The 26812-nt window shown below is 37.7% G+C and overlaps 1 protein-coding gene across 2 annotated transcripts in view; it reads right to left on the bottom strand.

Moving 5' to 3' along the window:
* LOC105935675 (glucocorticoid receptor) overlaps positions 1-26812 on the bottom strand; it is an 82480-nt gene that overhangs the window by 51602 nt on the left and 4066 nt on the right. The window lies entirely within an intron of this gene.

A 26812-nucleotide genomic window follows, 5' to 3' on the forward strand; every position in this document is an offset into this window, starting at 1 on the left:
ACAAATCTGCTTTGTCGTTAGCATGTGTCCACACAGGTTAATTCAATATAGGCTCGACACTGCCGCAAGTAATCAACATAATAGGTGCCGTCAAAAATTAAATAAAAAGTTATTGAGAATCTTTTTAGTTTTTGCAGAAGTTTCAGTTTTCATCTGTGTAATTTTCTTAATATTCTTTACTAAAATTAGAACAGTTTTCCTCCAAGTTGCTATGTGTGCAGAGAGTCCCATTCCAGCAGCCTGCAGCGTTATGTGTGCGTCTGTGCCTTTAATTTTGGCTCCAGCCGCCGGCTGGCTCTTTCAAAGCAAACATGGCGGATAGAGCATCTGACTACTCTCTAATCAATGACACCCATTATAAATATAATTCAAAGTTGTTGAAATTGTTTAAAGTATGGAAGTACTTTGAGTGACAGTAAAAAGAGGCTCAGACTGTTTTGTGGGGTGTGATTTTTTTCTTTTCTTTAGAAATCAGTTCGTTCAGCAAGGCTGCTAAATGCACTCTGAAGGCAAGTTTTCTGTCTGCTCCGTTTTTTTCTGCATGCTCGACTGATTAGTGCTATGCCCGCATGTGTTAATGTCCAGACCTTGCCATACTCCGGATTAATTCTAATTAATCCCTTTTTAATCACATTTACTTCTGGTTGGAAAATCTGAACATCAGTTCATACTAAAAGTATGAAATTTGAGTGGAAGATACATGGAGGTAATAAGGGCCTGCCATTTTAAAGCGGCAGTCCCTATTATTACATTTTAACTAAAAAGGGGGTGAGAGTTTCAATTCTGAAAACTCTAAAAAGTAAATTATATTTTTTCTATGTGTAAACACAGCCATAATGAGGGTCACATTCTATTTTATTAAGCTGGAGAATGAAGTTTCTAAATATATATTATACTTTGAAGTGAAAACTTTACATTTTATTTTGTGCTTTACCAAAAATAAATTTTACATAAAAAATAAATGACAAAAAAAAAATCAAAATTCATCAGATTAATTGAAAATGTAGGGCGCCGCATTAAACGGGATCAGGAAACAGTTTGCCATAAATAATGACATTCATGTTTATAGCAAATTCCAAAGTTTAGAACGCGTTTATTGTTTATTTCACACAACACATTCTGATCAATCTACAGTTTAATATAAGTACATCAATTTACATTACAAATGACCATAGTTAATGTTGACTGCTAGTTTCCCAATAATTCTGTCCTAACAATTCTTGAGAAATCCTGCAGGTCAGACGATGGTTTCAGGCCATCTGGGAGGTTATTCCATTCTTTAATGTGTGAAAAAGGCAGTCTGAGCAAAGGCTGAGCTTCTTTGCGGTAGTCTATGGTCATTACTAGCTGTGCATCTAGATGGTCAGAGCAAATCAGCGCCGCAGGTCAGTATGACACCAGAATCTAAGGTTTTTATGAACAAATTAGATAACAGCTCGTGTTAGTCACCTTATTGGACCAACTACAACCTTTATTCTTTCCACTCCGGCAGACCAACTAAGTTCCAGCTGGTTCAGATTATTATGTTCAGAATGGAAAAAGGATCTTCTCATATGAAAACAGAGCCCGTTTTCTCTTTTAAAGTGGAAGTCATAAACAAACAAATACCCTTCCCAACCATCTCTTCTCTTCCCAAGTGTACAGAAAAAAAGTCCTATTGGGAGAACATAAAAAAAAAAAATCTCTTAAGACCATGTGGTTAGTTTCTCTGTTCTGGGCCATACATCAAAGGAATGTTCAATAAATCTTAATGCATCTTTGAACAAGTGGATGCTATTCAAATAAAAACACAAAGTTCCACATTATATTGCGCTTCTACAATGGAACAACCTGATTTGACTAAAACGCAACAAAGGAGACACTTCAACGTCCAACCGGCAGAAAGAAAGCCGTCTGCATTCAATAAATCTTTTGAAATTATTTTGCACACAGGTCAAATCATTTCACAGGGTGTTTCGGGCTTTTTGATTTAATTCATGAGGTCTTGAATTAAGAGTTCATGCATTATCTTTCTTAAGTATACAATGCTAATTGATGGTTGGAGCCACTTTGTTAATGTGTGTGAGTTATACATTAATTACAATTTATAACCAGTGTTTTAGAAATCCATCTTTAGCCTTTACCTTTGAAGTAAAAAAAAAAAAAAAAAAAAAAAACCCTGTTTACTTCCATCTTAGCTTCTAAACAAAGATATTATTCTGCACAAATATGTTTTAATAGACAAAAAGAGGAGCTGGCGTACAGTGACAAACACCATTTGCTGCTCTGCTGCTGCGAGATGAGGGTAGATAGACAGGAAAGAGTGATGAATCAGTGGTGAGATAGCACTAAAACACAGAGAAGAGGGAGGAAAGAGAGCAGATTGAGAAAAAACAGAGAGAGTGTCGGCTGTAATTAAGAGCTGAAAGGCTGATGTACCATGTAGCGAGGAGCAAAGTGTGGTGGAGAGGGAACGGCAGACATTAGAACAAACCCTCACGCCATCACAGCGGGAGTTTTGCTCACTTAAAGAGCAAAAACAGAGCGGAGCACAAAGCAGCTGCATCAAGAAAATTCATTGTCCTGCCGTAAAAAAACAGACATAAAAATCAAAGAAACCAGAAAGGTAGCTTGTATTTTTTTTTTTTTTTTGGTAAAAAGGATACAAGCACAATTACTCTAGGTTAATGATAAGGCGATGGCTCAGGCACTTGATGGAGTTACAAAAAAAAAAAAAGTCTGCTACAAATTTGGCTTCTTCTTTTTTAAAAGGAAAAGTAACTTGGTGGTGTTCATTAAAACAAAGAGCCTGTGGAGCTTGCTCCGATGGAACAGGGGTAGAGAGCACGACCCGTATACGGAGGCATTAGTCCTCGTCACGGCTGACCCAGGTTCGATTCCGGCCTGAGATCCTTTACCGCATGTCATCCCCCATCTCACAAAGCCCCTTTCCTGTCAGCCTACTTTGTAAAGAATGAGCCACTAGTGGCATACAAAAAACTGAAAAACAAACGCCAAAAAAAAAAAAAAAGGATCTTGTTGCCACACTCAACCATGTGCGCCATTGTCTTCCTCACCCGTTCGATTACGTCCTCTAAGCGGCTCAATAAAAAAAATAAAAACACCCTCTAAGGATGACCCAACCTCAGAGTTTAGTTTGCCGTATTTAGAAAAAAAAATGGTTGAAGAAATGACAAGTTTTTTCAGCGTGCGATTCTTACAGCAAAACAAAGTGGGCAACGTCCCGAAGAATAAGAGCCCCGTGTCATGTCTGCATGTTTTTTTAAACTTAGACACACCCCTTAACAGAGGGTCTCCTCCTGATATCCTCCTGATATCTGAAGAAGAATGTGTCATCGTGGATACGTTATCTGTTTTAAGGCACGTGTTACTGGGTGTCTTGAGCTGGCTAAGTGAGAGCACACATCTAAATCACAGGGAGAGCTGCTCCATTAGGAACTACACACAGCCTATATCTAATTAGACTAGTTTTAACTTTTAGCAAAAGATTACAGAAATTAAAAAGAAACTGCAACTATCTAATGTTGGCTGCAAGTAATGTTTGACCTTTGACGTTGTTCTAGCAGGGTGAAGAAATTGTATCACATTGTCAAAAGTTTTACTTAGACAAGCAAAAATGTACAGTGTCCTGCAGCTAATAATTGAGTAAATGACACTTATTCTCTGCATTTTTTATTTTTACTTCAATATAAATGGGTACAGAAAAGCCAGCTTTTAAATTTCACTCACGTCAAAGTAAGGGTTTCACAATATTAGCAAATCCTGTGATGGTGATAACAGATGCAATTATCCACAGTTATAAGACTCCAGCCAACAGGCTAACTATGTAATTGGCGACCAAAGTGTATATTCTTGACACCTAGAAATAACAACAAACAAATATGGCCTTGCAAACAATGTTGAGATGTTGTTACTGCAGACACTAATATTGTGAGAATATTTTTGTGCTATATGTCAAAGTAGTCTGGAACTTCTCACATGCTACCAATGCAAGAGAAAATGAGGGAAACACCTTAAAGATTCCCCAAAGAATATTAGATAGTAAGAAAACCACTTGATAAGCTGCAGACACTTTATAAGCTATTAATTAACCTTTTATAGAGCATTATGACACACCTAAAAGGCTAATAAATAGTTATAAAACATTAGCAAAGCCATTTTAGTAGATTAAAGTGTGAGACAAAAGACAAAAATATGCTATTTTGTATGGCATTCAGAGTCTACATTAATATATGTAGCTTATAGATGTCTTATTACCACTTACTGAAAGTAAGCCCAAAGTCCAATTAAGTAAGCCCAAAGTCCAATTAAGCTTAGCTAATGACAGCATTTTTAACAGTTTAAAACTTGCTTATAAGGTTAGTCCCATTGTAGAATATCGCCAATAAAGACTTGCAGTAATAAAATATTGACTTTAGAATAAAATTAGTAAAATACATTGCAACGAAAATATTAATGCACAGCATCAGTGCCACAAATGACGCTTTCATTATGGCTAATTGTATTTTCCACATGCAAATAACATACTGGGTTAATCAGATGGACTGTTAACGTTCTACATGCGAGCATGTAGTTTAGCTGACAGCAGTCGACACACTGAGGCACACAGATCGTACATTGAGCATCTTGTTGACAGAGGAGAAAGCGTGACATTTGGATAATGCAAGCACCAATGCCACCATTGTATCAACACTGACACCGTACATTGTCTTTCCTTAAAATAGATCCATTAACTGAACTCCTTTTTTTGCTTTATTAGTAATTGCTTATTTTAATGTCTCAGAATATCCTGCTTATGGCTTTCTTGAGCAATGCCGTCTTAATCTTGCAGGAAAACATCACTAATGGAAAGATTGAGCAGGAATTTCCTCTCGTCTTCCTTGTGCGTTAAGGGTCTCCGGGTTGTGGAACTACAGATAGGGCAAGAATTTAGATTTCCAGTACTTTTACTCATAATTTATAGGTTAGGATTATTGTTATATAGGGATGATTAAACACAAAGTACAATTTGTTATAAGAAAAAAAGCTAATTTCATTAATTTTAAAACTGTAAAGAAACTGCGAAGCTTAAAAAAAAAAAAGAATGTTGACAGGCTTCATTATAACACAATAATCCAACTATGTTACAAAACTAAATGATTGCAAAAGTTGAAATAAAGATATGAGCTTTCTGTAGCAGTGTTTATTTCTTATTAATGACAGATTAACTTTAATGTGGGTTTTTAAAATGCGTTTGCATTGCCTTGCTTTCTCATCTTCCTAAAGAGAACCACAGCTCCATCACAACTAGCTCAGAATTAAGCAGCAAGGAGGCTGACCGAGGACCAGAAAGTCTCCCCACATCAAAGCAATGTTAAAGTCTCGGCATTGAGCATTGTCCTTACTGGTTTTAAATACTCATTACACGAGCTACTCAAAAAAACAACAACAACAAAAAAAAAAACATTCAAATAAAGATGTTCTAGAACTACTAATCATCAAGCTTGAAATACTGTTTTGGACATGAAGAACATTGAACAGAAATTTTCTTTGTTGTACATTTTTGCTAACTTATTAAATTTACTCAAAATGTATTCAATTGTTGGATAGTATTTACAATAAACAGTAAAATCAGCACTTTTGTGTACTTAAGTAGTCTAAAAATGCATGTCTTATAACTTTTATTTACTTGTCTAAGCTCTATAAGCACTTTGTAACACTATATGAAGAGTTCAATACGAATAAAGTTTGGCTGAATGATTGAGTTATTGATATTGAAGGTGCTTTTGCAGTCCCATTCCTAGCCTGTTCAACCAGTTCCTCGCAGGCCGTCAGTAAAAAAAATGCCTCTGGGTTTTTTCCACTCTGTCTGAAACCACCTTATTCTGCAAAGGAGACACCAAGAACGTTTAACCCACTGGCTGAACCCAATCTGTAAAAAGGGGGAAAGTGGTGTCTGGCATCAAGACACAGGAAAGTGTTGCAATTAGCCAATTAAAGTATCGTTTTACACAAGCTCTTGTCATCAGATTGTGGGGGTTTCTTTCAGCCGTTCTCAGACACTAACTGCTGCCCTCATGGAACACTCACGGCTTCCTATCCTCATCTTTTTCTCTCAGCTGTTGGTGTTGCCTCTCTGCGCTTGCTACGAGTGGAAATAGGTGACCCATATGTAGCGAAGAGAAAGCGCGTCAGGAATTCTAGGCAGAGCAGCCCTGCTCGGCAGCTTCGGTGGCAAAGTTAAATCGGGTTGCTAAACGGTGGAAAATGAAAGCGCTCAAACTTTTACTCTGTTAGGGAACAGAATGAAGTCTGGTTAAAAGACAACGAGTAGCTCGATCCAAACTGAATGGATAAAAACAGAAAGACAGGGTGAAACTAAGTTTGCCGAGAAGATTTGGGAAGAATCTGAGGTCTGAGAAAGCGGCAGTCAGGGACAGACTTTGGCCTAGCTGGAATGGAGCCCATTTACAGTAAAGCTCCTCCTTACTCTACTTTCTCCACAGCCAGCAAACTGGTAGTGAAACCCTGAACGAGGAAGGTTTGTATGTGAAGGAAATACATGAGAATTAAAAGTAATATGTATGGATTTCCAGAGTTTCCATTGTATTGCTACCGGGGCAAATGACAAGAAGAGTAATGCTGCAGTGGATTTGGTGACATGTCGCTCTAAGCCCTGAAATAACTCATTTGAACCCGTCAGTCCGGTTCCATCTATTAAGAGCTTAAAGTTGCTTTCGTAAAGACTAAACACAAACAAGGTTATTGCCAGAGGTGAAGGTTCTCTGTGCAGTATTGGAGGGAATCGTACACTAAAGCAAATAGGTTGGATTAAGAAAAATACTTTTTATCCATTGTTGATGTGGTATAAAAAAAAAAGTGGACATGACAGTTCTTTTAAATTAAGATTTTTCACAATTATCCATTTTTCAGATTCCAATTCACACATTGGAGATTTTATTCCCCCTCCCTCCCCCCATCCTTCTGCCTACGCTTCATTTGTTACAGTTTGACTTGCTTTAGACATTTAAAGTAGGCCAGCATGAAATTCCTACAATATGATATTGTTCAGTAAAAACACCCTGGTTGCAGTGAATATATTCAGAAACTGTGCAGAATTTGACTGCCTCCGTTTCATAGCTGGAAAGGAGCAAATATTCCTACAGGTGCAATAACACTATTACAACTATATTGTCTTACACATTTAGATGTTTTAAATTTAAAAGATACTTAAGAGATTATTTATAACAAAACCTCTAATTTATTTTTAGTTTTCTTGCTTATTCTGGAAAAAGTTACAACTTTTAAAGCGCTCACATTCTTGCACGGACTTGAGTCCGTGGCCGTTCGCCCAGACGGGTACGCGCAAAGCTGAATTTCTACGAGCTCGTATGTGGTGTGACACTATAAACGGGTTGGCTGAAATAAGTCTTCACATGGAACGATTTTATATGCGACATCGAGCTGATACGCTCAGCTGCTCCAAGCAGGGAGTCGTGATGCCGCGCGGCGTCTCAGTCCCTTCTCTGTGCCGCACTGACAGGTGTGCCGTAGGTGTCTGCTGGAGAAGAAACGGCTCGGTGCGTTCAATTAGGTCATCAGACTTGCTACTATCCATTTCCCCCGCTTTGTCGCACTGGCAGAACGTGTGGGAAACACAGGCATTTGTCACAACTGGTACACAATTCAGTCATCTCAGTATCTCAGTTAGGGGAATTAACTGTAGCTTTTTACATTTCTGGCATACCTTGAGCACAGCAACTACCCAGGGCCCAGCTGTGGACCCAAATATGGATATATTTAGGTGAGTTGCCATTTGTCCTTCAGCCATTTCCTGACTTCTATAGATAGAAAAAGGCATATTCTGCTGTGTTTCACATTTTGAAGAATGGCTAGAGAAAACAAAACGGGCCTCTCACTCACCTCGTTTATACCCCTGGAAGCCATGACATATAAAACGTATAAAAACAGATCATGACCCACTAACTTAAAAGTTAATAAAACACAAAATAGCTTTAGAAAGTTAAATCTAAATCAGGAAAATGCTTCATTTACAGTTACTTTATATGAATTGTTATGGGGGCCATTGACTGTGGCACTTGTAATTCTGTTGAAAACACGCTTATTTCCTAACATGGGATTTGTTTTCATCTCTTAATTAAAATGTACTCAAATTAAATATTGGATTTGTGGTAGATGTTGGGAGATTAAGCTGCTGAACGGGTTGGTTTACTGTAAGCCATTTTCCTTTTCTGCTTCACAAATCTACCTGCCGGGCCAAATGCTTGCGAAAGACAGTGTAGTTAACAAAATACTCATTGCATGATTACTAAATAATTTAGTCCCAAAGATCATATATTTTTATGATGAAGGTTCGGGAGCATAACACAGAGAAGGCTTAAAAACTAAAGCCATGAAAGTATATATAAATACCCAATTCTTTCTACCATGCAACTGGAAGTCTGCAGGATCAGGAGAATAACTGTTCACCTACATAAGTTGGTAAAGTTCATCTTGTGGTGGACGACGTTTAGAGTAAGTGCATACAAACTCTTTAATTCACCAGAACCAGTCGGTGACGGTGCGTTGGCATAGTTTTTGAGAAATGGAGGCCGCTCCTTTGAATTGAGAGCTGATGACTGATCTGGAGAGATGAGTGATCACCACAGCAATGCATGGTTTTTCATGTCGCAGCGGTTTAGCACCACCTCAAAGCAGCTAAGGATAAAATCCACATTTGTTAAAACTGTTCACAAGGAGACCTTTACTTTGCTTTAAGTTAAAAAAAAAGTAAGATTATCGATTTGGTTTACCCCACTATGCTGCTACCAGTGCAACTCTCTAACACAAGCCAGCTGTGTTCTTCCTGTCATATAAAATTAACAGGTTAAAACAAGGAGGGAAGGGAGTGCAAATGGCCCATACCTTACTGTTGTAATAAATGTCAAGACACTGATTTACTGCTAGCAATGTGTGAAGCTGCTTAGCATGTTTAAAGGAGGAGGGAGAAGTCAAAGAAAAACTGTCTCCTGCTGAGAAAAGTCTCTTTTTTTTTTACTTGTTTGGATATAAAGAGAGCCGTTGTCGGGTTCACTGTAGAAAAAGAACCACGTAATGGCAATGAAACGTTGACAACAAGCAGAAGCTCTATGCTGCAGTTTGTCCTCTGGGCCGGGCAGACAAATGGAGAGAATGAAGGGAATGAACACAATGAAGCCGGTGACGTAAACAATTGCTTAAAGTGGCAATTGAAGCCCTCAGACAGGAAGAGTGGAGGAATCGAAGACAGAAAAGAGACCAGGGAGGAAAAGGAGGAACTGAGCCATAAAACCTTTGTTCTGTCGAAAACAAAGAAAAACTAACAAAGTCACTTTCTTTGAAAATGTTGAGTTAAAGAAGGGGCGTAATGTTGTTTTAGTAGATCTGATAAAAAGAAAGTACACCCTCTTTAAGTGCTTGGGTTTTAACAGATTCATCAGGATTTGAAATTATTTAAATCCAACCTCACCACAGATTTCGCTGTCATTTAATTTCTTGAACAAAGACGAAATCAAAGTAGTGTATGTCTGGAAAATGTCTTTTCACTGTGATCGTACCTTAAAACCAACTTCAATAAAGACTTAAAGCCAATGCATGTATGTCAAACAAAAAAAACAAAAAAAAAAAAAACACACACACACAAACTACGTCATACCTTAAGTGAATATTATTTATCACGTGCAAATAGTGCTATGAAAATAACAAAGACCCAGGTACAGAAAATTCCAAATTAAACCAAAAGCAATAAATAAAGTAATAATCAAAGTTCAATTAAATAACAACAAATGTTAGCAAATGTCAGTTAATGGCAGATAGGTTTTCAGCAGCTTCTTAAACAAGTCTGTTAAATCAACAGAGCGTAAATGAAAGCTCCAACAGTTCCACAGCAAAGACTCTTCACAGATGGATTGGGTTTTGTTTGGCACCGGTTTAATGAAATCAAAAGTGTCAAGCCTATGACTTCTGCAAACAAATATTTGCCTCCGGTAACTATGACTAGATTTTGTATCTGTGGTAGCCATATTGGATTTTTAACTCAGGTACCTCTGACTTTGCGGGTGGCATTCAGAGCCATTATGAATAGGTTAGTACCACGTGAAAACTACCGTTTGTCAATAAGATAGAAACAGATGAAAGCACATTTCTACTGTAGTGGTTTTAAAATAAAACAACTTTTCTTTTAACTACACAGGTTCCCTGTTAGTCGATTCAGGCGGTAGAATGGGATATCACAAATTTGCGTCCGCTGACTGAAGACATATGTACACACCTTTAAGCAGATGACGCGTGATGACGGCAAGTGAGGCTCCACTTGCCCCTAAATATACCCACCATCAAGCAATTCATATAAAACTGCTCTACTTTTGGCCCTGACTTCTAAGCAACTAAGAAAGTCTGTGATCTTCATGGTCCGTCTGTGTAACCATCATGTGTCACGTCAGCACACGTGAGACCCCACACTATGCATGTAACTTGTTCTTCTCCTTCAGGGAACAGAAGTTACAGACAACATTTCACTCTAGGTTCCACTAAACACATGAATGTGACAAACCAAAAGACAAAAAGCTAATTGATGCCAATTAATACCAATACATTTGTGTTGGAGAAAGGCTTTAATTAAAAAGTACTTGTCCAACCATTTTCGGACCCTTATTACGCCAATGCTTCTCAATTTTTATTTGCTTGCAGCTATTAGTTTTTCTTCCCCCCTTGCGCCGCCCCCTCTGTCAGGGGCTGTCACGTAAAATGGCCAACAACCACTTAACTTTTACAACTTACGCATGGAGTTGGAGTACCAACGTGCTATTGACATTTATAGCCATTTTGTCATTCCACCGTTGCATTATCCGTAGAGCTTTTGAAATAACACCTGTATGGCAGTGTTAGCACGCTATCAAGAGAGAGGGCACAAAAAACTAAATTAAAATCAAGCTAAAAAACCAAAACCAGTGAAGCATAAATTTATATTAATGACTGGAAGGGTTTGTCAACATTTCTAGACATCCAACCCATAGAGTAGAATTAAGACAAGGAAGCCTTAAACATGAGCATTTAATGCTCTGGTTTCTCTTTTTGAACAGATGTTTGCAATCCATCACGCACATCCATTACATTTTCTATCAAATAAATCTTGAAACCAAGATACAAGTGTCTTCATTGGTTTATTTTTTTTATATATAAAACAATCTGCATCAATTAATCTGAGATCAGAAATTACCAATTTTTCTACCTGATCAACTCTGATTTGCACATAAAAGACTTAACAAATCCAGTACTCCTGCTATTTTCAGCCCACAAATGACTCGTTCAACAACACAAACTTTGATGCACTTTCATTGATTCCTTATGCCTTCAATTTTTTATGACTGGAGGTTTGTTAAAAATGATAGCACATTCTTTTATGTTTTAAAGTTCTTAGAGTGTAAAAGAAAAAAAAAATGTGTTATAATAGCAAGTTAGAACTCAAAACTGGAAATTGTTTTTTTGTGAGGAAAATACTGGTGAGTGCATACTAAACTAGTATCAGATTAATCAACAAAATGCATTAATACTCAGTTTTACTAAATCAGAAACTTCCAAGATGAGCCATATTTCTCAATTGATTTAGTATTATTTAAATTTGATTTAAAAAGGAGAACAATACTATCACCAATAAAGTATTCACCACACTGGTCAATTTATGGCTAAACCTTTGAGAAGAAAAAAAAATGCTGCGTTATAACCCATAGAAATATACTACATCACCACAAGCTAGCAGATGTTAAAAAGAAATGCAGCAAGGCCTTGGCCTTACCACTAGCAGAGCTGAAAATAGACAAGCTACAGACAGAGGAGCGTCTATTTGGAAGGATAACAGAGTGTCGGGTGAGAGGTCAGTCGATGTCCAATAAAATGAGCTAAAGTAGCAAGAAGGGACAGAAGAAATTTGTGCCATTAGGAAAAAAAATAAAGTCTCAATAAGAAATAGACAAAAAATATTTTTGAAATATGCCTGAGAACGAACAGCTTTTACAACAAATGTTACTACTGCATCTGTATCTTGCACAGACACAAGTGAATCGTGAGGGAGCAGGCGGGTCGAGCAGCTGCTGGCTTAGTTTGTGTGACAAAGTTTACACCCTTTCTGCTTCGACCAGTATTGACACAAACACCAGCTGGATCCGCATAACTCCACCAGTTTGGACAAATCAAACTGGTTTAGAGCTCAGGAAACAAGAAATACTGCTTAAAAAAGACTGTAGGTCAACAGAGAGGTGTGGATCCTTTTAAAGAAATAAAGCATCCTCCATAATTATTGGCACCCCTGATAAAAGATGTGTGAAAGGCTTTAAAATAACTTCTGGATAAGAAACCTAATTTTGCTGCAGTTGTCAAAGAGAGTTATAAGAGATTTCATTCGTTCCGTCTCCCTTACCATCCTCCTACACTGTGCATGAAGGCCAGAAAAACTTTTGTCGTCTTGTTTTTCCACAGTTCCACTTGACTTAACCTTTGGATCTGTCGCTTTAAGAGTAGAAACGGACAACTCGAGTTTCTTGGCATTCATTCCCTGCTTCATTATACGGATGAACATATTTTGCCTTATTTGACTGGTATGTTCTCATGAGTTTCCCATTTCGATGAGTAGCTAAGAGAAATCAGGCTTTTAAGACAACTTACATTTTTATCTGAGTGAAGCAAAGTCATGATTTATTAAAACAAACCTTCCTGGATGCTTAAATTATTGCAAACATGTTTCAGTTATAGAGATATGCTAACCAGCCAGAGACCAGAATGAGTCAGTTTTACCTTGGGTAGTCAAATACTGATTCATTAAAAAGGCATAAAAACTAAAAATTCCAAGTATATTCGGTCTGAAAACATGAGCAACATGAACTTTGATGCATTTTTAGTTTTTTATGTCTAATGGAGATCATATATGCTTTGATGCACAAATGGGGATAATGCTCTAATGCCTTCCTTTTCTGTTGGATTCAAAACCCTTACCTCAATAAAAAGAACTTGAAGCATATTTTTTCCTCTTATGCTCTAAAATCCTTAACAGGAAAAAAAAAAAAAAAAGAAGTCTGAATCTTCAAAGAAAACCATAAATCAGAATCACCATGGAAAAGCCTGATTCACAATTCTTTATTTAGTTACATTTATTATGCAGAGATTCTCAGGGAATGATAACCTATGATGGAACCAAAAAAAAAAAAAAAACAGAATAGAGTCGTAGCGAGGGATTTTTCTTCCTCACATGAAAGTCTCAGTTGATTTTAAGTTCAAGTATTTTTTTTCACTTCATTACAATAGGTACCAGTAATTGTGCAGGCTGCGGTATTTATTCAACATACTGTATGCGTGATTGTGCTTGATGATATGACTATACAAACAAAGACGTGGGTCTACAAGCAAGGTTTCTATCTCGTCCTGTAAACTGAAAACCGATTCTGCGATGAGTTTTGAAAACGGTTTTCCATTTCAGTTTCAGAAGCTTTGTTTAAAATGTGCAGAGACAAGCACCCGGCAGATGGGGAAGCAACTGTAGTTTGGGGTCAAATCTGCACTGAAACTCCATATATTACTTATAAATTAGGACACTGACACAATTTCTCTTAAACGAGCAGGCATGATCATAAGATTACACAGAGCACGAGACAGACTAAGAGCTTCAGATGTTGAATGTTTGTTCTCCGCATGTACAGTAACCTTGCTCGGGTAAATCATTCACTCACCTATGGCACAAGGTCCTCTGTGCTGTCTGGTGGCAACTAATACTATTATACCCAGCTTGATCAAATGATCCATCTATTTTTTTTACCTCTTTTCTAATTAAAAAAACCAAACTATTTTTAATTGGAGTATCAAATATTGCAAATACATGTTATACTAATTCAATGCAATAGTCATGCTGACTCATACCCGTGTACATTGCATCAAACAGTTTGCATAGAGTCTTAAATGGCAAATGCCATTTATATCACTCCATGAAATGTTCCTTGCAATAGTTTATAAAAACAGTTATACAAAAAAAAAAAGATATATTAATGGATTGTTTTGATAACTGATCCAATTTTTATCATTAGCACAACTAGCTGTTAGCAACATTTTTAAACATTTGTTATTTATCTTTAGAAAACTGACTTTGACATTTCTTATGCTAATAAACAGTAATGCCAAAATGGAGCTGTCATTGTGTTAAAATAACAGGTCTGGACAGTATGAATGAATTTACCTCCATTTATTTATTTATTTATTTTATGTCCTGTCTGACAATGTAAAAATATGAATTGTTGTCTTAATGCCAAAAAGAGCCCAGCAGATTTTACTTTCACAAGCTGAGCCTTACTGCTTTCGCCATGGTGCTCCGCTTAATTTATATTAACTATTTCATGTTAAATGGACACACAAACTGAAAAGTAAAAGAGGGAAAAAAAAGGATAGAAAACAAATGAGACAAAATGCTAAAAAAAAGGGAGAAAAGGTGAAAGAAAAAGACGAGAGGAAAGGGAGAGAGCAATATAACTTAAAAATGTACCTCCATTTAAAACAAAACAAATAATAATAATAATAAAAAAAAAAAAAAAAAACAGCAAAGCCATTTTAATCAAAGTGCCCTAAAGTTAAAGATGGGAGCCATCTTCAATGTGTTCCATTGAAAACAATAACAATAATTAAAAAAAAAAAATCTATTTTCTTTAAGTATTCAAAATCATCTCACATGTATAAAAGACATTCAGGACTTAAGGCCACGAGTTACCTGCCAGTTTAAATGCAATTCAAGCCTATAGCAAATGGTCTCCTTGTTTCCCAAGCTTGCACAAAGATAAAACTACAATGGCTCTGACCCTAAAAAGGACTGGTTAAGTTTCTTTCACTTCAACAGGTGGCAGGTTGCTTTTCAAGGGGCCTGAACCCGTGACCCCCTGCTGACAGTCTCCTTGGTAACTCTGTCATCCTGCTCACAACGATCATGTGTCAAGAAAACTCTGTAACCCTTATTGGTAGAACAGCAGGGGCAGGAAAAGAAAGCCCATAATCCTGATCCAGACCACACTCTCGCTCTCTCTCTCGTGTGTTGTTGGGATACACTTCACAGTAAGCGCTGAAATCGGCACAAAACGCAATTCTTTGACAATGAGCCAGATTTAATCATGCAGAAAATGACACTTCCACACTTTATTACTCAAGTTTAAACAAGAACAAAAAAAAGGTATATACACAAAACGTACTTAACGGGATTAAAAAATCCTTTTAAATTTATACCACCTCGCCTTCTGCTGTGGAAAACAAACAGCTGAACCATGAACTTTGGCTGTCAAACCCGGACACACCCAGACAAGTTTTCCTTTAGTTCAACGTGAAACACGGTGAGGACTAGTCATGTGTGTGTAGAGAAAACATTTCTTTCCTCCTACAGTCTCACAGGTTTCTCACCAAGTCGGACATAAAGCGTTAAAGCGGACCGACCCAAAAGAAGAGCACGTAAGAGAAATGTGTACAGCAAAACGGCTGAAAAGCAAAAAAAAAAAAAAAGTTATTCAACTGAACGCAGAAAGCACTGCTTGGAGATTTTTTTTTTCTTCATTTTACTTACAGGAAATTCCCTCACTTGACTCATTATTACCAAAGAAGCAAGTTTAATCACGTTAGACAATTTATTGGACTTGTGATGGTGCACGGCTCTTATTAAGGTCTGTTAAGCGTTGCCACATCTTCTCTCAGACAGCTACATTAAAAGGATGGAATTCCTGAAAGGTGCGTTCATCTCTGCTCTGAATGAAAACCGATACAAAACACACCCACAAATGGTGGAAAATAAATAAAAGGTTAGGAAATTACCACGTTAGGCAATAAAGGATTTTTATATTTTATATTCCACATTGGCCAAAAAACTGCATTTCATTTAAAAAAAAAAGCCGATCTTGGTATAAAAGAGCTGCGTTTGATCCAACATTGGGATTGATACTGACCTTCCTGAACCAGGCACCAAGCCGAGGCCCACAACCCAGGCAACATCGACCTGTGTTGCTGCAGGAGGTTTAAGCTTACAGCTATAGAAATATTGCCTGCCTACATAAAATAAACAGAAATCTCATGAATGTATTTGGCTGATTTGCCTAACCACTTCAGGTTTACCAGTAATCAAAGCTGCTTTCCAAGGACAATTCGTCTGCTGCAGAGTGAGCACTATGCTGCTCAGCATCGTCTTCTTATAAAGGCATTTTAGTGTCGGGATGGAGAAGATACAAGACAGCTGCTTTTTTTTTAAGGGTTTTTTTGGCCCTTCTAACCTCTACATGCTATGAAAAATGGTTGTTTAGGAACAGTCGATAGCCGTCGTTCCAGTTAGAGATGCCATCCTTGTTGACCACACCAATAATTATTAAATATCGCTAAAAACAGCTGACTCTATTTGACTAAATAATTGTTGAGGTGTTTAGGGTTGCCTCCAGGCAAAGTATGTATGAAAAAGTTCCTGGGAAAACAAAAACGTCCATGTTTTACATCAGGCCGTTGCTATGATCCGAAGGCCTTTTAGTGAGAGGCAACAGAAAAGCTGAAATGAATCAAGTTTTCCGTGACTTGGCATAGAGCAGTGGTGTCTCTTGCCCATATGTTGCTGTGCACTGCTGGTCAGTGGGCTTAAAGATGGCTCCCAGACCTGTCCTCGCACCAAAAAAGAAAGAAAATGTCATGTTTGGTAATATTTGTGGTGACAAAATAAAACAGGCAGTCAAACTGTGGAAACCAAAGAGGCACTATCCATCACTTAAGGTAGAACTGTTTTAAAACTGAAACTGGCAAGCCACGAGGTATTGTGTATTCAAGGTCAACATACTGTGAGAATCTTCCATGGCTTTTGTACTCAATTAGAAATTCACAATAAACTAAAGATTTAGGCAAGCAATTTTGTCGCTGGATTCAACAGCTTTTCAGACCAATTTACTGACATTGTTGTAGGCAAAATAAAGTTACAGAAATGCCAAAGCAAACATTTTTTTTAAAAGTATTATATTCTGAAATCAATTATCCATATCACCTGCACCCTCTGAAGATTCAGATTAAGCAGCTCTGCAGCTAAACAGTAATGCTGACACGAGAGGCTCATTCTGAAGCCTGTTATGCAGTTATACATCTTATATAAATACACCTAAACACAGGGGCCAGAATTGCAGTATTGTAGTGGAACGTGCTTTTGTGGTTTATCCATATTAGCTTAGACATCTAGCTACCTAAAACAACAGTAAATAGGTTTATTTAGAAGCAATCTTGATTAAAAAAAAAACAACAACAAAAAAACATTGGTATTGGCATATAGATTTAAAATTCTGGTTTGGAATCCAAAAGAATTTAAACCCGAAATTCGAAAGAAATTACTAAAAATAATGCATTATGAATAGGTTTCCAAAGTAGACATGGAACCTGATGGGGCTAGAATACATTGGACACAAGGAAGACAAGATGTGCGGAAAAAACATTGTCTTGAAACCTTTGGATTTCAAATGAGTAGGTGCAAGACTGGTTAATGCTGCAAACCATAACCTACACAGAGAAATGTACAAAAAATCAATATGTTTTAATGTCCTAATCTGGAATAAAAAAATCTTAGACAGCAAATCACTGCATAGTTCTGAAGACGGTTGGTTAATCAGTGCTGTTCAGACGTTGCACAAATGAAAGGTATGGGTGAACGATTACAAATTTAGACTTAAACATCCACCTACATCTCACATCTTTATATATGCTGTTAAACAACCCATAATTATTACTAAAAGAGCAACACGTCCCAAAGTTTTGCTCTTTTTGAGCACCCAATGCATGTTATTGAGCTGCGCTTGGTAGAGGTGGGGGGGGGGGGGGTAGCTTCCACCAACACCTCCACAAAACCAGTTTCCTGTGGAAAACCCTAAGACATGCACATATCTGAACCCCCAAAGCTTTAAGAGGTTTTTTTTAAGTAAAATGTGTTGGCAGGAGTTTCCCTTAATAATCTAAGTCATCTAGGCCTGCACCAAGCAGTGCATTTCCTGAAGAGAGGATTTGTTGCAATCTTGCAAAGTATTAAAAACAGTAATCTTTGAATCACATGAAATCCTACACAACTTACTGACGGTGAATGCAACTTTTACGCCCTGCCCTCATTATAGTCTTACTACTTTTGTCAATCTGCCGTGGCAAAGAGGGCGAGGGGACATTCGACCAAGCCACTACAGCCTTTAGACTGTGCACTTCCTTTTTCCTGATTGACTCGTTGCCAAACACAACAAGCTCAATCGTGTTTATGGCGTACAGTGAGAGGGTGAGCAAGGTTGAGGCTATTATTATGCTCACTCCAGACATATCTGATCACAGCTTAGCATGCTGAAAAATGTTCACGCCAGCGTGGGTGCGAAAGTAGAGGAGGTCACACACACACACACCTGTCTGAGTGATTGAATTAATTAAGTTATTAGAGGACCAGTTGTGTCATGCATCTAGGCAAGTCATCCCATAATCAACACATCTCACCGCGATGGAAACAGTGAATATGGGGGAATGCATCAATACAAAACCAGAAAACCAACATTTTTAAAAGTATCAAACATGAATTACCATCTTCCTGTTGTTTTTCAAAGCCAATATAATATACGTTCCTGAAACAAACAGAGCCTTTTGAGTCACGGCCTCCAAATCAGCAAGCTACTACTATATATATATATATATATATATATATATATATATATATATATATATATATGGATGGCGACATAGTCTGTAACACCCTTGGTTGGTAATCTCTCATTGCAATCACAAAACGTAGCTTTTTTTTTTTTTAGTACAAATATCTTTTTCACTGTACTAAACTAGACAAACCTGAGACTGGTTAATGGCAACACATGAAATTAAAAAAGCGAGCACCCTTGTTTCAAAGGTAATCTAGGCGGGAAGCACGACTGAGCTTGGAGGAGGTAAACACGTACAGAAGACGGATTTCTCCTCCAACAACAAAAACAGTCTCTCCTCCACAAACACTCCCCCCCCCCAGGATTATAACAAATGGAATCTTGGATTTAGGGCAAGGAGCAACCCCAAGCCGAGGGATGATGACAGAACACAGTTCAAGCCTCAGCTACGACAGAAAGCCCAAGCGCTGACTGCAGTGGCTGTTTTTCTCTAAACAAAGCACGTGAGGTAGAAAAAAAAAAAAGAGGCTTTTGTAAGGCAATAATTAGTTGCAACAACACCATTATTTCATTGTGTGTGTCAAACCAGGAAGGAGAACCTCTGACTGCAGCTGCCATCTGTGTATTGCAGCTTCCTGTACAACAACTATATTAGAGCAGTGCAATACAGAGAATCGTGATCATCAATGCAATGGCTGTATGTGCAATATCCTAATTGCAAAGAACTATATGGATGCAATATAGGATAGGATATTATATTTCAAGTGCATTTTGCTGGTTGGATGGTGTCCAACTGCCCTTAAAGCTCACACCGGATGCATATATTTAGTGGGTGAGAAGCGGTGGAGACTATGTGTTATGCTGAAGAAAGAAGTGTCGAAAATGTGGATCAATCATACTCGACATCACAGTATTTTCCGGTATCATGCAGCTCCAGACTGCATGTAGCAGTAGCTTGAAGTGACTGTCTAGGGACAACGACACTACAGTTAGAGAGTTCAAGGAATAATATTTGGCAAATAGACTACAGTAACACTGTAAGGAGAAAAAAAAACTCATAATGTGGAGAAAAGCTTCTCAGTATTAGGGATTCTGCCGACAGTTGTTGGATGAGATAGCAGTGCGGGGTGCCTGTAGGCATCAGAATAACAAAGCTTGTGACAAACGGGGCAGAAATTACTACCGAATGAATGGTACCAGAATTTACTTTTTAAATTAGTCCCCCCCCCCCACCGCCAACAACTGATTATTCTCCACTGTGACTTACAAACTTCGTAGGGTCACAAAAGTATGCTTTCAATTCCTTCTTATAGGATGTTGGCTTGCTCAGGCTCAAGCCACTGCTGTAAGACAACAATTCTCTGGATTTTGCCTCGATCGCTGAATAAATCGCCATATAAATTCTAGCTTTTTGAAATAAACTTATAGCTGGTGAAGTAGACTACGTTTGTCTTAGCCGTGTTGTGTTAGATGCTGAGTTTAGTGTTTCAGTTGTGATGTCACCACTGTGTTCTCAGCTGCACTGTGCTGACTTTAGTTCGTTTAACACATTTCTCAGTTTTTGACAAGTGCATGAGTATACCATGTGCTGCAAGTCTCAACACAACTGAAAACGAAAAGTTATAAAAACGAAACAAACTATTTAATAACAATCTAAACCACGTTGTCCCAAAATGTACTGGAAAAGCAAATATAGTTAAAAGGCTAACTTTGTCCTGTAAAAAGAGACAGATCTTGATATGCGCACAAGACCCAACATGGGCATAAACAAGCTGGCACGCACCACAACAGCCTTAAAAAAGGAAACGGCTTGACTGCTTAGAAGCCTCGGCCTCCTTTGACTCCCTGACCTGTGACCCCAAACCAAAGCCTGTTTCAAAGACGCAATACATATGGCTCAAAAGAGGGGTGGGGGTGAAGTGACCTTACATAGACAGAGAGAAGATAAGCTACAAGATAGTGAAAAGGAGGAGCAATGTGTGGCATTGTATAAAAATCACATGAATAACATATCTTTAAAAAACAGCAATAAGCGATTTTTCACCACTAGGTGAAGCTTGAGCACTGTCTGTACACCAAAACAAGATGTGCATCAAGCCGTGCCTCTCTCTATCTCCACTCCAGAACTATTTTAATGAATATATCATTAAAAGGGCTGAAAGGATTCCTCAAATAATTTGAGTAACTTTGCTAAATTCTGTAACTTATTCAGCGCACTGCGTTCTAGCTCAGTTCCATTAATGATAGCATACATTGCTGATATGTGGATGCCAAGTGCAGTTATGAGCTAAGGAGAGAGATGGTGAGGGGTAAAAACACTTGCTGAGAAAAAGTGTCAAAAGTGTGGGATCACTTTAAACTTAAGAAAACAGTGCAGTGATTGCACAGAAAAACAGAATTAGCCATTAGCATTTCATAAAAGCGGAACACCTGAGCAGGAAACATCCGCTGCAGCGGTAAAACCCCACTCCACCTCCAACCCCACAGACCAACCCCCACAATACCCCGACGTGTCAATACGTGACTGCGTTTACCATTGTACTTTGAAAGCACTCTAGAGAGATGTATTTTTCTGACAGCATACGGGAGCAAACAAAGTGAGGTTCGATGTATGAAAGGTAGTCTTTAATATGCCTGAATTTAATATGCTGAATTTTCTGTTTACCTTTTGGATATGGTAATGTTTTTGTGTTTGTTTTTGCACAAACATAAAAAAGAAGCGTCTAACTAAGCACTTAACCATCTAACCTACTCTTTCACTCCTCAGGGGAGCAATCGGGTCTTATTTCTGTACTCTGAGGCCTTCTTCATCTTCTCGTAAACTTGTAAGACCGTTTGCTTCTTGCAACTCTCAGCCATGTTTAAATTATACGGTGAGAGCAGTGGAGCTACAATGAATGGCTGAGACCAAAGCTCACTGGATACATAAACACTACAAGTGCACATGCGTAGTCAGCAAGAGAACACTAGCAAGGAATGAGCACGTACATTGGCATTATGTGAGCATATCGACAACGATAAATGGACGATAAAACTACGATTGCCAGGTGCAGCATGTGCACAAAACACTGCAATAGCATCCATCTATTGATCTTGGCAACTTTAACTATGTTTGCGCCAGTAGTAATACCGACAAGCCTTGTCCGACCATCTCCCCGGTAATGGCTGGAAAGTATGCCGAGTCGAACACTCTGGTGCGCACTCTCCATTCGTCAATGTCATATTGTACAGCAAGACTAACATACGGGACCATCGCGCGTCTAGAACAGAGATGGCCACAACGTACTTAACAGCTACTCCTCTTCCTCCTCGAGCAGCTCTACCGCCGTCGGCACTTTAACATCGCTGATCTGCCCATTGTGGGGCTATATTTAGGCTCAAAAGGACTAACAATACAGTATCAGGATGGACGCTTGTTGTATATAACCTTATTCTATAGTGATCAAACGGTTTTTGGTCTGTTTTAATAAACATGTAACATGGCTATATACCTTTAACAATCAGAGGAAGCTAGCATGGTATTGATGCCAAGTCAACTAGAAAGGGCTGAGCTTTCAATGTTGACAGATCGCATACAGATTTGTAAAGTCATAGTAGGTGACTAGGCCCCTTTAAGCAAAGTCAAAAAAGGGAATTATTCTTTCTAGACGTGTAAATATTATTCACAGAAACTGAAAAAGAAAGCACATATCAGAAAGGCCGCTGACAAAAAGAGTGGAGACATGGTTAAGTAAAACTACAACTTCAAAAGCAAGATGTAACAAAAGGCCATGAGCGGCGTAGCCCAGCGTAAACGGATACCCATAAAGCCATCAAGCGACAGAAACTTGAACAACATGGCTTAATGTTGCCTTAATCTTGAGATTACATTTCCAGGAAAGTGAGTTAACAGAAACAATACAGATCTAATTTTATCAGCACAGGGATTTCTCTACCCTTTGCAGTACCCGTGTAAAAACGACAATATAAAGTTTTATATAAAGTTTTAATTAACTGCTGAAACAATGACATCAAATAGTTGAAAAACATTGATAGAGAAGTGATATAAGTACAAAAAAAATGTTTGATTAATCATACCAGTATGTACTGGAAAGCTAATTCGCGACAAAAGGTTATTACGACCTAGCAAATCAACAAAGCATGTTGATTTGCAATTTCTGAAACCAAAAATCAGGTGGGAAGAAACGCCAGTTGAACTGAAAGACATAATTAACTTCCAGTAACAAGATGACATCTCAGTACCTTGGAGTCTCCACAAGCAGCAACATGTAAAAATATGTAGCTTGAGACGCTTCGAGCCAGACCTACAACCGAAGCCAACAACAAGGTCTAAATGCAGCCAAGAAACAATTATCAATGCGACAATTATCCTTCGTGGAAACATGTCTTTTCATCGCTCAAACTGTACTGCTTTTTATTTGCACTTATATAAAAATAAATCAAAATAACATTTGTGTTGACTGTGATTTCCTGCAAAAATACTGCTATGTGTTAGGGATACAAATGGTACAATCATATTTAAGTTTACACATACAAGTCCTTTGCATGGAAATATGTATGCTTGCAAGATGTATGCATATATGTATGCATGCATGCCAGTTCTTTAAACCCAGCAACTTTGTTCGATAAAATTTTTTTCCAGCTTTTCTAGGGAATAGCAGAAAAAAACATGCAGGGAAGTTAGGATACTGTTTAATTTCTCAGTGCTAAATTTTAAAAGCAACACACTAAGAATATTTCCATTGTACTGGGTAAGATACTGAGTTAATTGTTGCTCAGAGGTCTTTTAAGGACATTAGGAATGAAAAGTCGCTGTGTAACATAATATACCATTGTTCCAATTAGAATTGGTGTAATTCTATTGCCAATATATTCTATTAATGCATTGCTGAAATAGTGCAGATATAGGCATGGTCTTGGTTTTCTGTCCAATGCAGTTGCCTTAACCGTCATGTTAGGATGTTAAAATGCTGATAAGGAATTTGTTTTGTCAGCATGAACAACCAGAGGAGGCTTAAAAAGTCTAATACATACGTCTCACACTTAACGCACAAATGCTGTAACTTCTGGAAGACTTTTCATAAAACTATAATAAAAAGTAATAATTTGAGCTCCTCAACTTGACAACACATGTTAAAAAGCAAAATAATGCAAATAAGTGACTTTATTTATTCTTTATCATACCAGCCTCTCCTTAAATATGTTGTTTATGCAGGTGAAGTTGTATTACCCTGGAGATACCTGTGTATGTTACCATAAAACTTCTAAAAACAACTTGTGTTGAAATTTTACGCAGATTCTGCAACCTAAAAACAGTAAAAGCCTATACAACAGTCTGTTAATATTTGGTCATGAGTTTTAAAAAAGAGCACAGAGAAAGACTGAAAATCTTGAAAACATCTGCAAAAAAATAAATAAAAATAGAAAAAAAGAAAATTAAGCATTTTCCAACATATACCTTGGATAGGCGTTAATCATAACTGAAATCTTTTGACTATTGTAAGCCTGTATACGTGGCCACCCAGTCCAAAAACACACAAAATCAGACTTCCAGTCAAAGTCCCTGTTAAGGCACTCAGTTATATAGAAAGCAAAATAACAGAAGAGTTTAGCAGTAGTCTGTGTATTTTGAAGGAATGGATAAAAATGGAACATCAAAATAACGAAAATAAGATTTTTACCAGGATTACAGCTGCAACAGACTATGAGTTTTGCTTTCTTAATTTGGCATATATTAAAATATATAAAATGGTTAATTAAGCCTTCCGATTAACTAATTAATTGACTTCTAGAGGCTTGGATTTTTCCCCCTTAATCAATAAAAGCAGATCAGATCACTTTTTGTTGACATTAAACATATGTTTCTATTTAGGTATACAAGTAAAGATATTTTTTAGGCCAAGCACAATGTTTTGAATCCTTTAGTTATTGCACAATAAAAATGACATACAGCAGTAGCGGGTTGCTAGGCTACCAAACAGAGGTTTTGTCACTACTGTTTTTAATCCCACTTTGGGATGAAATTGGTTTGTTTTCAACAGGCACCTAAGACATGTGATTTATTGCAACATTAATAATTTAATCAGATTACAATATTTTATATATTTATTTTACTTTGCATTACTAAACGACGTTCACTAAACACATCAATACCCATAGAAACTGGGGGTTTCTATGGGTATTCTAGTACTTGCAACTACTAGAACTTGAAAAGTGTTTCTAATGAAAAGGTAGAGCAAATGCCATCATGTCCAATATTTATTCAGGTTGTAAGGAACGTTTTAAGCATGGGTCACACACACGGGATGGGCACCAGGTAGCTACCAAGGACCACATGTGCACCACCCCCATGAAATTTTATTTTATTCCATTGCTCTTCCTTTTGTATTTCTATAAATTTTAAAATGACAATATATATATATATATATAAAAAAAAGGTCAGCAGTGGTAACCCTTTGTATAACACAGTACCAACGCAGTAGCTCTAAATTTCAAAAAGGAAGGGACTCAAAAACATATAACACTAAATAACAAAAATAACTTAAAAAAAACAACAACGATATGGGCGGTTTATCATGCATTTCATTAAGTGTTTGATCAAAATCTATAAAACGTAAACTTTATCAATAATTTTTTTTAAGAAATATAGCAATATATCATTTGCCATTACCCTCTCTACCATAGAAAGTATTCCTGGATCAGAGCCTCTGTGTTCTTTTTGTCTCTCTGGTCTGTCGTCAAAACTCCAGTCAGTGGCAGATGGCTGTTCACGCTGAGCCTGTTTCTAGTTCTGCTCAAGGTTTCTTCCTGTTAAAGGGGAGTTTTCCTCTCCAATGTCGCTAAATGCATGCTCAGTATGAGGGATTGCTGCAAAGCCAACGGCATTGCAGGCCACCGTGGCTACTCTTTCAGGGGAGGTGAATGCTGCTAGTCAATGACTCGATGCAGTCTGCTGGATTTCCTTAGATGAAAAACGTTTAATCAGTCTGTCTGAATGATTTGATTGAACTGACTTTGTAAAGTGGCTTGAGATGGCGTCTTGTGAATTGCCACTATATAGATAAAACTAAATTGAATAACGTTAGAACCATTTACTTTAAATTAAAGCAAATATACAATTACACACACACACACACACACACACACACACACACACACACACACACACACACACACACACACACACACACACCTAGTCTTTCCTTTTGCATTTGTAAATGCCATTATGGAGTAAAACTGCCACTTTTATACACATTTATCATACAATAATAATCCATTATTGGCCCACGGCAGGTTAGTATCGAAACTGAAATGTATTACCACACACCAAACTTTCTGAAAAAAATAAATAAAATAAAATCCAACTAAATTGGTGTGAAGAATTCATATCTTACGTACGTTCAAAAACAATGCAGACCTTCAACTTAAGCTTTCTTCTGTAACAGGCCTTATTGGGAGCAGTAGGTCTTTCTCTATTGACTGTATGTAAAGTTTTTTTTTTTGTGTTGTGAGGTTTCCGCCTTGCACATCAGTGACATGCATGCATCAAAGGGACACAGGATGAAGTCACAGAGCACGCTACTACACCTATGATCAGGAAGTTAGACATAAAGGCACAGCAACACAGTCTGATGGTAAAGAGCCAACAGAAGCTGAGCCCCTTGTTCATCTATCACTTGTGTGCAAACCAGGCTGAGTCAAAGCGCCTTAATAACTCTTTTTGAAAAGGAATGCAGTAACGCACATTATTAGCCAGCATAATAAATCAAACATCATCTAGATCTCTACCCTCTTCAACTCACAGTCACACAGATGCTCATAAAACCTGAAAAATGAAGCTCTGTCTTTTTTTAATGTTCCACTTCAGAGCTTGTTGAGTTATCGGATGGTACTTTCAGGGCGGAGTGTGGGGTGTGCCCACCAGACGCCTCTCACTGAGCAGCACTTTCTCACAGTGCTAGTTTCCTTTTGCCTTCATGAACCGCAGCGCTTAAGCTTCACAAATGTGCTGAAAACACCCCCCGACAGTGAATCCCTTCCCCTCGGACGGGATGTTTCATGGAATTATGAACTCGTCAGAATAAACATACACACAAACAAAAAACTCAGTTCTGGAAAATTATCAGAAACATAATCAGACAGAG

The sequence above is a fragment of the Fundulus heteroclitus genome, chromosome 11 (genome assembly GCF_011125445.2).
Source record: "Fundulus heteroclitus isolate FHET01 chromosome 11, MU-UCD_Fhet_4.1, whole genome shotgun sequence".
Taxonomy (NCBI): domain Eukaryota; kingdom Metazoa; phylum Chordata; class Actinopteri; order Cyprinodontiformes; family Fundulidae; genus Fundulus; species Fundulus heteroclitus.